At 45.6% G+C, this 14,093-nt stretch overlaps 1 long non-coding RNA gene across 2 annotated transcripts in view; it reads left to right on the top strand.

The window, feature by feature from the left end:
• The first annotated feature begins 2,276 nt into the window (after positions 1-2,276).
• Positions 2,277-14,093, top strand: part of LOC132026837 (uncharacterized) — a 47,979-nt gene continuing 36,162 nt past the window's right edge. The window contains exons 1-2 of one of the 2 annotated variants that reach the window (XR_009407012.1): positions 2,277-2,615; positions 11,304-11,446. This is a non-coding gene — a long non-coding RNA (uncharacterized LOC132026837). The remainder of the gene's footprint in view (positions 2,616-11,303; positions 11,447-14,093) is intronic. The other variant, XR_009407011.1, reaches the window with a different exon arrangement.

Below are 14,093 nucleotides of genomic sequence, written 5' to 3'. Positions count from 1 at the left end.
AGGCTAGACTTGGTTGAAACAAGAGGGTGTGGCAAGTCCTGGTTCCCATGGGAGGGTGTGAGTGGCTGGCTTGAAGAATTCAGTGGGCTTCTAGGGAACTGAACGCTGCTCCCCAAAAACCAATAGGCAGTATATCTAGTCCCTGTGATGGAAGAGGGAGAGGAGAACATGCATGATGCCATTTGATGCCTTGATTTTCCAGGTGTCAAGACAGCCCGTAATATGGAATCTTCATTTCAGGCCTTATGCCACAAGAGGGTATGAGAATGTAATTCTTCTTAGAACTAATAATGGAATTTCGCAGTGAAACAGTATACAGGGTAAACACATAAAGGTAAGTTGTATTGCTATACGTAGCAATGAATATGTGGGCTCCACGATAAAATACACATTAACAATTACTCGTACAAAGAAACTACTTTGGGATAAATCTAACAGTGCATGTCCAGGAGTCACATGCTGAAAGCTATAAATAAATGGAAAGATACACCATGTTTGTGAATTGGAAGACTGTGTATAATAACGATCTTCATTCTCCCCAGATTGACAGAGATTTTTTTTTTTTTTTTTGGTAAAGACAGAAATATTTTTAAATGTATGTGGAAAGACAGAAGAGGGCACCTCAGTGGCTCAGTGGGTTAAGCCTCCGCCTTCGGCTCAGGTCATGATCTCAGGGTCCTGGGATGGAGCCCCACATTGGGCTCTCTGCTCAGCGGGGAGCCTGCTTCCTCCTCTCTCTCTGCCTGCCTCTCTGTCTACTTGTGATCTCTGTGTGTCAAATAAATAAATAAAAATCTTTAAAAAAAGACAGAAGAATTAGAGTACTTTCAAAAACAGTTTTGAAAAAGAGTAATTAAGTGGGAACATTCATTCTACCCAGTTTCAAAACTTATTAGATAGTTATAATAGGGAAGACTGTGGTATTTGTAGGACAGAAACATAAATCAATAGAACAGAACAAAGAACCCAGAAATAGTTTCCATAAATATACCCAACTGAGTTTTTATAAAGGGTGCAAAAATAATTCTATGGGGGATAGCAGGCTTTCCACCTGACTATAGCCATTTAAAGCTTGTGATGAAATCACAGGCCCCACACTCAGAAAACAGCAGCAGCAGAGAAGGAAGATGTTGGTTTGACTGAGGTCCTACCAGATGGTCATGGGAAAGGAGGGGTAGTTTGTGCCCAGCTCCCTATGCACTCTCCAAGCGCTGGATGACAGTTTCTTTCATTTTTCTGAGTCAAGGTGCTTCTGATCCATCATTTCCACAGGATCTGGGGATTTTCCCATTAGTTCCAACGCTGCAAACTGAGGTCACCTCTAATGAGCATTCAGTGGTCCAGACTCCATTAGCCTTCCCATTAGCATCATTGTCAGCCTATATGAGGAGATCACTAGATAAATAAAGATGTTTTCTAAGAAGTCCAGTACAAAATATATGTAAGGAACGTCTTAAATATGCATAATAATGAAACACCAGAACTTGTGAAATGGTGAGTTGGTGAACCACCAGAACTTGAGAAATGATTGAAGTGCAATGAATGAAGAAATGAATGAAGAATCCTCCAGGATTCTACCCATCCCCTCCCTCCAGGTCACAAATGTGGTGATTCTTGTTTCCCCTCCCCCATTCCTTTCTTCTTCTGTATAGTATTTTATCATGTACGTGCATCTCTCTGAACATTCGTTTTCCTTGGTTTGAACTTTATAAAAATGATCTGTTCCCTTCTTCCCTCAATATGTTCCTTAACCATTGATGCTTGTAACTGGCAGTTGTAGTTCGCTTTCACGTTCACACGATTTTGCATTGAACCAGTTTTCCACACATTCCTTGTCCACATTTGAAAAGGATATGTGTGCAAAGCCCTTACTTAGCAGAACTCCTGGCCCACAGTCAGCGCTCCATGAACATTTGCTCAGTGATTGAGACTGAACCCCAACTAACTTGTTTCCTCTGGCTGGATTCTCTGTGCTTCGCCCTAAAACTGAGGATCTTGTAGCTCTTTCCCCCTATGAATGACAAAAATGATCTGAGCAGCAAGAAAAAACCAAGCGCACGTCCCTCGCACCGGTGACTACAACTCCCAGAAAGCATTACGGCGCTCCCTAGTGTCCCTCTCTGTTTACTCCACAGCCCGCTCACCCCCTCCACGAGAGCTTCCGGGTTGTGTGGGCGGGGCTACATTTTTTTCTCTTCAATAAGTCCTTCCGCCAGCAGAGGGGAGGAGCAATTATCCAATGAGCGTCTGGGCAGAGGCACCAATGAGCGGGAGTGTTGTTATGAGAGTTGCGCCGGGTCCCTGAGGCGATTGGCTGAGCGCGGTGGAACCAGTCTTCTCAGCTGCCTCTCGGAGGCTGGCGGTTCCCCTCGGCTTCTGTGGAACCCCGCTTCCATGTCCCCAGTGGACACAGCATCCCGGAACCTCTACGCCCAAGGCCACTAGCTTGAGGACGCCCGCTTTCACCTCATGTTCTTCCGCCTCAACAGACACAAGATGGGGGAGTGCGCGGGCACTTGTGAAGATGCTTCTATGTGTTAGAGGTGCCTTTGCGGCGCGGGGCCAGGGCCTCGGTGGGAGGCGGGCCTGTGTCTCAGGGACTCCTTCGCCAAAAGGTAGCCGTCACCTCGTGCGCCCCTGGTTTCCAACCTGTGAAGAGCGGGGGGGGGGGGGGGGGCTTCATTTCTGGAGCGGCTAATTATCTCACCTGTGCTGTGGGCCGGGCCTGGGGAGAGCGGGACTGTTGACAAGGGAGAAGTTCGGGTTCTCCCTTTTGAGTAGATGACATTCCCCTGGGGGTTGTCAGGGTCCCCATCGTGCACCTGACATCAGGCCAAACAAGGCGGGGGGTTGGGAGGGAGTGCGGGCCTGGGACCGCGTGATATTGGTGGACAGAACCAGTACTTTCCAGAGCCCTTGCGTGGAGGCCACCAGAGTCTCCATTCTGAGGGGTGTAGCGGGGGCAGCGTCGTCACCACAGATGTGTCACATATTGGCAAGCACGAGGCCGGAGTGTCGTTCGTCCAGCAGAAATTGTTGAGAGCGTACTTTGTGGCGGGCCCTTCATTCTCCGTGTGACATGGGCGATGGGATGGGTCCTGCTTCACAGAGATGGAAACCCTTCAGAATGGAACTCCACGAATGTCCCTCCGAGAAAGGGAACAGTTCTTCCCTCCCGCGTCGGGTCAGCGTCCTCCCCAGAGGCCACTGGGCGCACACCTGTCCTTAAACACAGTGGGTTCATTACACCTCATGCGAGTTGTGAGGCGGATCCGTAAGATAGTTCTAGGTTAGCTAGCTCTATCGGTCTTTTCTAGAAGGAGGTGTGAGTAGCGTGAACAGTGTCATTCACAAGGAAGGCGCTCACTCGTATGAGCCGGGAAAGGGGATGATTGGTATTTTGTGGTGGGCACAACAACCTGGCTTTGTGTGTTTGGACAAGAGAGGAAGTGGGCCTGTTTTGTCTCCTTCCTCACTGTGGCCAGGTCACCTTCGTGCTGCTGTTCTGCGAGGTCGTTTGTGCCCAGCAGGGGAACCACATGCCTCTCTGTGCGCTACCAGCCGTGCAGCCTTGCTCATGGTGCCAGGCCACCTCCTCGGTGTCAGCACTGCTCTTCCTTCTTGCCCCCTGGAGGAGGGAAGTCTTCACAAGACAAACAGGTGTTTGCCAGACAGGGGAAACTAGCCTGGACACTGAAGCCCAGGGCTGTGTCAGCGGCACCTGATGTTGTGTCCGGGAGCGGGTAGCAAGAGAGCTTTCTGGAGAGGCTTTCAGAGAGTGAAATACGGGAGCACTGGGGAGTACTGAGGGGTTTCAAGTCGGGGAGGTGACATGCTCTGGGTTTTCGACCATCCCCAGGAGCTGTGTGGGAGCCACACTGGTGACAGAGGGCAAGTCTCTTCCCTTTTCCTTCCCTGTGGCCACACCCCTGGCTCAGGTCCCTTCTCCTGCCTGCTCTGTTGCAACCCATCCTCCTCGTCCTACCTGCTTCTCGTCCAGCTCCTTCTCCCAACCACATGCTCCTGCTCTGGCCAGGGTGATTTTTTTTGGAATCCCACATCTTCTGTTACTGGAAACCTTTTGATTCATCATTGGCAACAAGGTGAGACTCTGCATTGCACGGCGTGACTCACTTTGCTTTTCGTGATCCTCTCACAGTACCATGGGTCTTCCGCTACTGACTGGAAATCTGCTTTTTGATGTCTCAGAGTTTTTGCAGGTCCATTCTTTCTAAAACTGTGCTCGAGATCCGCTTCCTGTATTTTCCCTCTTGCCACCCCAATCCCCCAACTCTGTGAATGGGGCTACTGTGTCCTTCCTCTCCCATGTGCAAAAGGGAGGAGTCATCTCAGAACTCTGCTTTTACTTTCTTTCCCCCTTATTCGATCATTCACCCAGACCTGTGATTTTATCTGCTAAATATTTCTGGAATTTACCTCCTTTTCTCCACCTTTGCTTCTGCCCTTTTTGTCCCAGTTAAGATCATTTGTGCTCAGAGCCATGGCTCTAGTGTGCTTAGTGAGCTTCCAGGCTCTTCTATCTCCCCCAGGTCCCTATCTCCCCGGATGCCAGAGCTTTCAGGAAGGCCCATTCAATCATATCACTACTAGTTTTCTGGCTTCTTTTTGTTATTGGAGATGGATGCAAACTTTCCTCCTGTGGGCTGCTCTGTCCCCCTTCTTCCATCTGTTTCCCACTCGCTTTCTCTGCCTGACAATATCTGGTCAGTCCTTCCAATGTGCCCTGTGCCTGCTGGCCTTGGGGCAGTTCGGCCACTCCCTCTGCCCGAGATGCTTTCTCCCCCACCCCCCTCGCCTCATGAGCTCTCATCTCCCCTCAGATGAATGGCAGTGACTCCACATTCTTTATTGAATACCGGCTCAGTTGCCAGAGGCTTGGTTCTCCTGCAGTTCCAGACATGACCCAAATAGACCGGGCTGCAGCGGTTAGCGAACCTTTCTTCCAGGGAGAAAAGCAGCCAGGAGACAGAGAGGCAAGGAATCTGGTGTGTCAGCTGGATGCTGTAGGAGGGTTGGAAGGGGCTGTCATCTGAGCTGGGATGGCCAGGGAAGGCCCCCTGAGGACAAAGGTGGGGAGGTAAGGGAGTGAGCCCTGTGCATGTCTGTGGGCACAGTGTCCCTGGCAGGGGGAAGGGGGAGTAGGAAGGCCTCCATGAAGAAAGCTGGGCCGACTTGTTCCAGGAATGACAAGGCCAGAGTGAGGGAGAAGGGGGTGTTAGAGACCTGGGGTGGGAGCCACTGACAGGGGGGATTTTGAAGTGAAGAATGAGGTGACCTGACTTGGGTTTTATTGGGATCACTTCAGCTTCTCTGTTGAGAACAGTGAGGGTGGAAGCAGGGAGATCACTAGGAGACTACTGGAATATTCCAAGAGAAGAGTTGCTGTCGGATTGGATCACGGTGGTAGGGGTGGAAGTGCTGCTAATTGACCCGAGTCTGGTTACATGTTGAGGAGGAGCTGATGGGATGTACTGACAGATTGGATGTGGGTGAGGCCCATGAGTCAAGAAGGTGCCCAGCCTCTGGCTCTTCTGGCCCCTCCGGAGGCCCCTGATACCTGCAGACTATCTCTTCTCTGTGCATGTCCTTTGTGGCAGTCAGTCCCGTTGCAACACAGACATCTTGCTTAATGATTATCTACCCCGTGGGAATAATGATGCCCGGAGGGACCATGTGTGTCTCAGTGCCTCATGCCCTGTAGGCACCAGTAAGTATTTCTCAGCCCCCAGAGTGACGAGGAACTGAGTGTAGATGCTCAAGGCTCTATTCCCTGATGAGGTCTCCAAATGGCCATGTTCTGTTTCACTGGTTTTTAGTGGTCTGTGTGTTTTAGAAAGCAGGCTAGGGGCTGTAAGACTGAATTCCATTTTGAGAATTCCAAAAGTTAATCTGATGCCAGCCACATCGAAAATCACCCTCCTTGATGTGCACGGGGGTCACAGGATCACCTCTTGGGAGAGGCAGCATTTTCTGGACAGCCTAGGCCTTTCCAGCACAGTGTTGGCATCTACACAGCTCAGCCCAGAAAGCAGGGTTGAGATTTTGATCTGAGATATTCTGAAGGTGGGGGCGGCTGTTTTCCCTCCCCAGAGAAGACATGTCACTTTAGAATGAGAATATTCTCGGGTTCTTGGGTGGCTTAGTGGGTTAAGCCTCTGTCTTCTGCTCAGGTCATGATCCCGGGGTCCTGCTGCGCAGCAGGGAGCCTGCTTCCCCCCGCTCTCTCTGCCTACTTGTGATCTCTCTCTCTGTCAAATAAATAAAAAAAAAAAAAAAAAAAAAAAAAAGAATGAGAATGTTCTCATTCTATGGAGGATAAATTATTTGCCAAACTTGCCCATGAAGAAAGTCAAATAAATCATGGCTTTTCTGGGTTTTCGCTCCCGTCCCTCCATTTTTTTTCTCAAATGGAACAAATTAAATTTTAGAAAATACCTGTGAAAAGCAATGGTCTCAGATCTATAATACTAATTATTTTTCTTATACGGTTAATTTTTTTTAAGATTATATTTTTAAGGTATCTCTGTACCTAACTTAGGCTGGCTCTCCTAAGCCTCAGATCAAGAATCACATGCTCCAGCTGAGCAAGGAAGGTGCCCCTTCAGGATTAACTTTTTAAACAAAAAAAGTGGGTACATTTCCCCCACTCTATAATCTAATTAGAATAATCTCAGCATATAATTTTTTGCCTCATTTATTTTTTATTGTCTCAGTGGTATTCCTCAATGTGATTGTACTTTATGTGACAATATTTATGTTTGTCATTTCAGTGACTGTGTATTTATTATTAAGATAGGGCTGTGATGAACATTTTTGCATGTGTGTTTGAGTTTTCTAGTGAGATGGATCTCAGGAGGGAAGGTTCTATGGAAGCTCAAAACTTCTATGGAAGTTTCAAAAGAAACTCCACCTCGATTTGTACAGAGGGCATTTTAAAGAGAGAATGAAGAAGTAAGGCCAGGGATGAGTAAAGTCAGGGGAGGAACAGATGACAAAAAGTAGAATACGTATTGGTCCATATGAAACCGCCTGTATTTGCTAACTGGGAGACAAGAGCTCAACTTTTCTGTGTTGATTGAACAAATAGTAGATGCCTTGAGTTTTTCCTCAGGCAGGCACTAAGGGGGACTGGTGTTGTCGCAGGGTTGGGACCTGGAGCTGTTAGAAACTATGTTAATGTTTATTCGAGTTGGTATATGATAAGCCAGGTTTGAGAAGAGGGCTCTGAGCAGTCTGGCTAGAGTTTGGTCAAGGAAAGAATCTTTGTCAGTGTAGTCTCCTCCTTTCTATGTAGTGTGTTTAAACCTTGATTTGTTCATCTGTTCATCTGATGATTAGACATTTTGTTGTATCCAAGTTTTTGGTCATTGTGAATAGGCTACAATAAACTTTCTTACAGAAGTCTTAAATTTCTGTTGAAATTGTTAGTGGGATTGCTTAGTCACAGGGTGGGGGGGATATATTGAAGTGCTAGCTTAGTTTCCAAAGTGGTTAATCAGTTTACACTTCCCACCAGCAATATAGTGACACTCCAGTTGCTCAGCATCCTTATAAACATTCTGTGTTGTCAGGGTGAAATAGCATCTCATTATGCTTTCACATTGCATTTCTCTGGTGATGAATGATCTGAGTTAGGCACCTTTTTGTGTATTTAGTGGGCATTCTTACATCTTTTGGGGACTGTCTGTTCATCTTTTGCCCATTGTTTGTTGTCAATGTTGTTTTGGTTTTGACTTTATGGAGTTATTACGTATTCTGGATAGGAATTCTTTGTCAGACAGATGCATGATAAACGTACATGGATAGGAGAATGAAAATTTTAGAATATTTTACAGTAGCATCTAAGACATAAACTGGTTGGGGTGACTGGGTGGTTTAGTTGATGACTCATCTGACTTTTGATCTCAGCTCAGGCCTTGAACTCAGGATTGTGAGTTCATGCCCTGCTTTGGGCTCTATACTGGGCTCTATGCTGGGCATGGAGCCTACTTACAAAACAAAAACACAGGAAAGCAAACAGGCTAGGAATAAGTATCATGATAAACATGAAATACCTTGACAGAGAACACAAAAAAACATTGTTGAGAGGAGTTCAAGAAGACTGAAATAAAGGGAGGGTATATTTTGTTTATGCATTAGAAGATATGACGTTGTCGAGATTTCTGTTTTCCATGATATGATTCATGCACACAATGCAATCTCAGGCAAAATCCTAGCCTTCTTTTTATTCTATTTTAGAGGAAATGACCAAGTTGATTCCAAAATGTACATGGAAGTGCCAAGGGCCTAGATAGCCAAAAAGTCTTTAAAATAATACAGTTGAAGAACCCACATTGCTTATTCCTGCTCAATTTTAAGACTAATTTTAAAGCCACAGTAATCAAAGTCTTTGTGATAAAGATAGATCAATGAAACAGAACAGAGGGTACAAAATAGACCAATCGCAACAAGTATTGTCAATTGATTTTGGCCCGGAGTGTCAAGTCCGTTCAATGGGGGAAAGGGAAGTCATTTTAATTTTTTTTAGATTTATTTATTTATTTGAGATAGAGTGAGAGATCATGACCAGGGAGGAGGGGAGAAGGAGAAGCAGACTCCCTGCTGAGCAGGATGCCGGATGTGGGACTTAATCTCAGGACCCAGGGATGCTCCCAATGGAGTGAACCACCCACGTGCCCTAGGGGAATCTTTATAGTGAATAATTCTGGGTCAACTGGATATTGAAGGGGAAACAAAACGGACCTCGTCCCCTACCTCTTTCTACTTAGAGACATAAATTTGGGAAGGGTCATAAACCCAAATATAAAAGATTTAACCTACTCGTGTCATTCATTTTTACCCTTTCATTCTGTTCAAATAAGTGTCAAAGGGATTTTTCATCAGCACAAATTAAATTAAAATTCTAAGCAATAGGAAAAACACTGACTAACTGGAAGTGTTTCTTCTTTCTTTTTTTTTTAGTCTCATAATTGATGGTGTCTTAGAATGAAATATGACATATGGGTAGTGTAGGAAAGTTTTAAAACAGAGAGAAATTAAAACACACACACACAAACACACCCCCCAGAAATCTCTGACGTTTCTCCTATTTCTCTATTCTTCTTTAGCCTCCCTGCCTGCCTTCTACTGGAACATTCCAAGGCGCTTCTTGCTCAGAGCATTTCTATCTGCTTTTTGTCCTTCTTAGAGTAAGAATAGGTTTGTACCAGGGAACAGCACCAGAGTACCTTTTGCACAGCTTTCTCCAATTCAGTGGAACTCCACAGAGCCTTCCCCTTTTCAGAGAGGCCTGCCCTTTGATCTTGTCTGATGAAGGTCCTTTCATCTGCCATACTGTTGCCATTCATCTGGCATAAGCTCTTACTTCTCTTTGTCTCTTCCCGGGTTCCCCACTGTATCCCCAGTGCCTGGTACTTTGCAGACACTCTACAAGGTTTGTTTGTCTGGATCAATAGTGTTAGCTGAGGGTGAATACAGAAGCTGCTCCGTGTCATCCAGGAGAGGGCAGTAGGAAGTCCAGGGAGGAGCTCCCAGAGGAAGGCAGCTTGGTCAGCTTTTCAGCAGGTAGAGCTGCTCAGGGGTGGAGCACGTGCTTTCTTTGTAGGGCGTGCTCAGGCGGTGGCTTGGTGTTGTTGACAGGTTCTTGCTCTGGATGTCAGGGATGATCATGTCATTTGGAAGGTCCCTTCCAACCAGACAGTCCTGCTTGAGGACTAGTCTCCTCTCTGGTCTGTGGTTCTTTCTCAACTGCAGATCTGGCTTTTACCACTAGAGGGCACTACATGATGCCTTTGAGGACAGGGCTCCTCAAACCCCTGACAGTGAGAACAGTTTTCTTTAATTGAGATATCATTGATCTGCACAATATTATGTCAGTTTCAGGTGTGCAACATAGTGATTTTCCACGTCTGTATATTTCTCAGTGCTCACCACCATTAAGTATAACCACTGTCTATCACAGTACAACATTAATATTATCTTGACATACTTTTCATCATTGTGAGTTATTTATATAAGTGGAAGTATGTACCTCTTAATCCTCTTCACCAATTTCTCCCCCTGCCTTTCCTTCTGGCAACCATCAGTTTGCTTTCTGTGTTGAAGAGTCTACTTGGTTTCGTTTGTTGAAGAACTGAGTTTTCATGGCACTTATACCCCAAACATGCAGTTCAACAACAGCTTCACAAAACAATCTTTAACTCTTACAGTTGTGATGCATACTGATATTTTCTGTTTTATTGTTGTCTGTATTTTCTAAGCCAGGGATTCTCAGACTATTACATTGATTTTATGACATGGGTGGGTCACAATTCATTGTTTGGAAAGCACTGTTTTAGACAACAGAGCCTGTTCACCCTTGTAAAACTCTGTGGGTCAGATTTCCTTGACTGTCTGGGTTGGTAGGTAATTGTGTCCCTTAGTGTGTACTCAACTATGTGTTGAGTTGCTGCCTTGAGTAGCTGAAGATATTTGCTTCCTGATGGGGTGTCTGCTGCTGTAGGACAGGCAAGGAGAGAGAAGGCCAAAAAAGGACAGAGAAAAAGTCTGCTTCCTGGCATATCAGAAGACACAGGCTCAGTCATTCCACTCTTCAAACTCAGCTGCCACACATGTCTGACTGTGTGCAGAATGTGGCCATGGACGAGCGAGATGAGGGTACAGGGAAGAAATGTTTAGGGCTGATGAGGATGTAACAGCTGCTAGGAAACCCCACAACACCCTTCCAGAATGTTACCCCATGAAAAGAAAGGTTAAGGAAAGTCTAAAATTCCTAAAGATAATGAGAATAATTGAAAGCAAAGGAAGGACAGCCTAAACACTTATATCTTGCGTAGGACTGTATTATAGGGAGCTTTCCCTCAGGGCATCTGGGTGCTCAGTCGAGTGAGTGGCCAACTCTCGGTTTCAGTTCAGGTCACAATCTCAGGGTCGTGGGATCAAGTCATGTGTTGGGTTCAGTGCTTGGTAGGAAGTTTGCTTCTGAATTCACTGTCTCCTTTTGCCTCTGCCCTCCTCAACCATTCTCCCTCGCTTTCTCTCAAATGAATAAATATATATATATTTTTTTAAGGGGTTTTGCCATGCATCAGATACTTGACCCTCAAAAGAATCTGAATAAGGGGTTACTGTGGAAGGAAAGCTATCCAGAGGCACACCTGGAGCCTCTAAGGAACAGACATCTTCTTTCTGGGCTTTGGCAAAGGAGCAAAACGGCTGTGGCATGTGACACTTACACTTTTGATTCTGGGATCCCTAAGCCTGTCTGACACTCTATTCCTCAGGAGCTGGCATGTCACAGGAGGTGTGGAGGACACCCAAGACTGGGCCTCGCTCCTGGACAGCAGCCAGGGACAGCCATGAGGAAGGACAGTCCTTGGATTCAAAGGGGATCCCACAGGGCCGACTGTGGCACAGGCTGCCCAAGGTGAGACCCATCCCCCGTGTCCTTGATCCTTGGGTTGTGTGGAAATAAAAATCAGACACAGAGAATCCAGGGTCCCTTAAAGGGGTTCACTACCCCCATGACTCTTTATCTGTGATGGTACTGGCTTTCCTGGGCCCTACTGCTGCCTGCTGCCTCAAGGCAGAGCTTTCCACTGTCCCCAAAGTCTTGGGCCTGAGATCATACAGAACGAGCTCCCACCATGGTACAAGCAGAAAGCCTGTGACCCATTCCTAAGCCTCTGCTGGTACAGACCGAGGACATCCAGGGTGGAAGGTGCATGAGACCATGAGACTGGCAGACAAAATTTTCTCCACACTGTCTGAAAGCACAGATCTCTCAATTCAGGGATTAGCAAACTTGCTGCAAATGGCCAGAAAGTATTTTAGCCTTTGCAGGGCAGATGGCCTCTCCTCAAACTACTCAACTCCCCTGTCGTGCTGTTAAAGCAGCCATAGAGAAGACTTAAGTAAATGGATGTGGCCGTGTTGCAATAAAACTTGATTTACAAAGACAGCTGGGTAGGTGAAATCTGGCCCTTTCAGCCTGGGCTCTAAAGTCCAACAGACATTCTTTTTTTTTTTTTTTTCAAGGAGACTAGAGTTTTTTAAAAACACACACACCACACACACACATGCACACACAGTTACATGTGCCCTACCCCTTTCAGCTTACTGATTAAGGAAATCGAAATGAGGTAATGTGCTCAGATATCACTTAAGGTCCTTCAGGCTGTAACAGAAGACCAACTCCATTTGATTTATTAGTTTTTTTAAAAGTTTGTTTATTTCAGTGAGAGAGATTAGTGGGGGAAAGGCAGAGGGAGAGAGAATCCTGAAGCAGACTCCCCACTGAGGATGAAGTCTGATGCTGGGCTGGGTGCCAGGACCCTGAGATCATGACCTGAGCCAAAACCAAGAATTGGCCACTAAACTGACAGAGCCACCAAGAGTCCCACCATTTGGTTTAAATGGTAAAGACATTTATTAATTCCCAAGATACACATTGAGGGGAAAGGTCAAAATGGCTTCATATGACCAGAGGCAAGTGACTATCTCCCATCCAACATCCCCTCATCATCCCAGAGGCCTGAGGTTTTAGGGATTCATTATTCCAAAGAGAGAGTTCCAGTGTCCACTCTCTCCAGTAGGAGAAAAATGAAAAATGAAAGTGCTCATTTCCCAACATTCTCACCAACACAGTGTATTAGGAACCTTTTCATTGTGGTTAATCTGATAACTAAAAAATGGTATCTTACAGTAATTTTATTTTATGTTATTCCTCTTTTGGGGGGCTGAAGTTAAGGATCATTGTTATATGACTAAGAGCCATTTATATTATCTTTTACTGTGAACTGTTCATGTAAAGAATTACTTTTTTGTCTTTTGTAAAGTGATAGTAACACTATTAGGCTTTGCAAGTCCTTTCTATCAAGTCCGTGAAAGGATTTGAGATGGGAGGGTGACTCAGTCTCAACCAGATTGAGAAATTGGCCAGATGACCCCAGTCCTTGGGCTTGTAGGGAATCCTGGTCCTAAGGATGGAGCCTATGGCTAGGTTCTGTAAGAAATGCAAAGAAAGTTTAAATTAAGGACATGGACCTTACTTTGAGCTGAAGGTGAACCCAGGCTTTAAGAAGATGGGGGCCAGGCCTGCCTAGAGGCCTGAAGCCTCCCTCCCAGGCTTCTGAGGTGGCTTTCCTAACCAGTGCTGCAGAGGCAGGGACCCACCTTGGACCCCTGGGAGCTGGGTGCCCCAGGCAGCATGTCAGTGGCCTGCCTTCCTTCTTCCTCTGCTGGGCCAGTATCTCCAGATGCAGCACACTAAGAGACTACTTCCCAAATAGGGTGTGGTGAGCATCTTTAAAGTTTTTGTTTCAATATCGTCTGTTGTGGACGATATTCTGTAATATACAATAAAAGTGATTTCCTAGAAACATAAAATGCAAGATAACCTGTAAACTACAAGCTCAAATTATGTATTAGGAGAATCAGTAGACATAGAACTCCTATATCACATTGCAGTATGTTTCTAAATGCTACTCAAAATCGTTCTTAAGATAGTTATGCTTTAAGCAGCAAGGCTTTAGAACACAGATTTTATCTTCCTTTCCCCCTCTTATTGCCTATCTCCCTTACTCAAGCTCTCCCCACCCTGGAGCTGAATAAGTCCATTTTGGGGGCAATGTTTGCTCATGCCTTCCTCTCCCATAGATGGTCTGTGACACCAACTTATAAACATAGAAGCTTTTACCCACATATGATGGAGATGATGGGAGCATGGTAAGAAATACAGCTTTATTTTATTTTGTTTTGTTTTGCCATTTATCTGCCCCATTTTCTGACTGCAAAATATTATTTCATCATGATCTCGCATTCAGAGTTTTAGTTGAGTCCTAAGTGTCTTGCACGTGGCCACAAAAAAGTGTATTTCGAAGAGGAACATTTAGATCTGATGTTTTGATGTAAAACACTTGTCTTTCCTTTGTAAAATAATGAGACATTTTATTTTAATTTTTAAACATTTTACGTATTTATTGGAGAGGTAGAGCATATGCGGGAGGGATAGACAGGTAGGGAAAAGCAGGCTCCCAGCTGAGCAGGGAACCCATCGGGGCCTAATCCAAGGA

This window comes from Mustela nigripes, chromosome 11 (assembly GCF_022355385.1).
Source record: "Mustela nigripes isolate SB6536 chromosome 11, MUSNIG.SB6536, whole genome shotgun sequence".
Lineage (NCBI taxonomy): Eukaryota > Metazoa > Chordata > Mammalia > Carnivora > Mustelidae > Mustela > Mustela nigripes.
The sequence above is the reverse complement of the archived record's forward strand: the minus strand, read 5'-3'. Positions and strand labels throughout refer to the sequence as shown.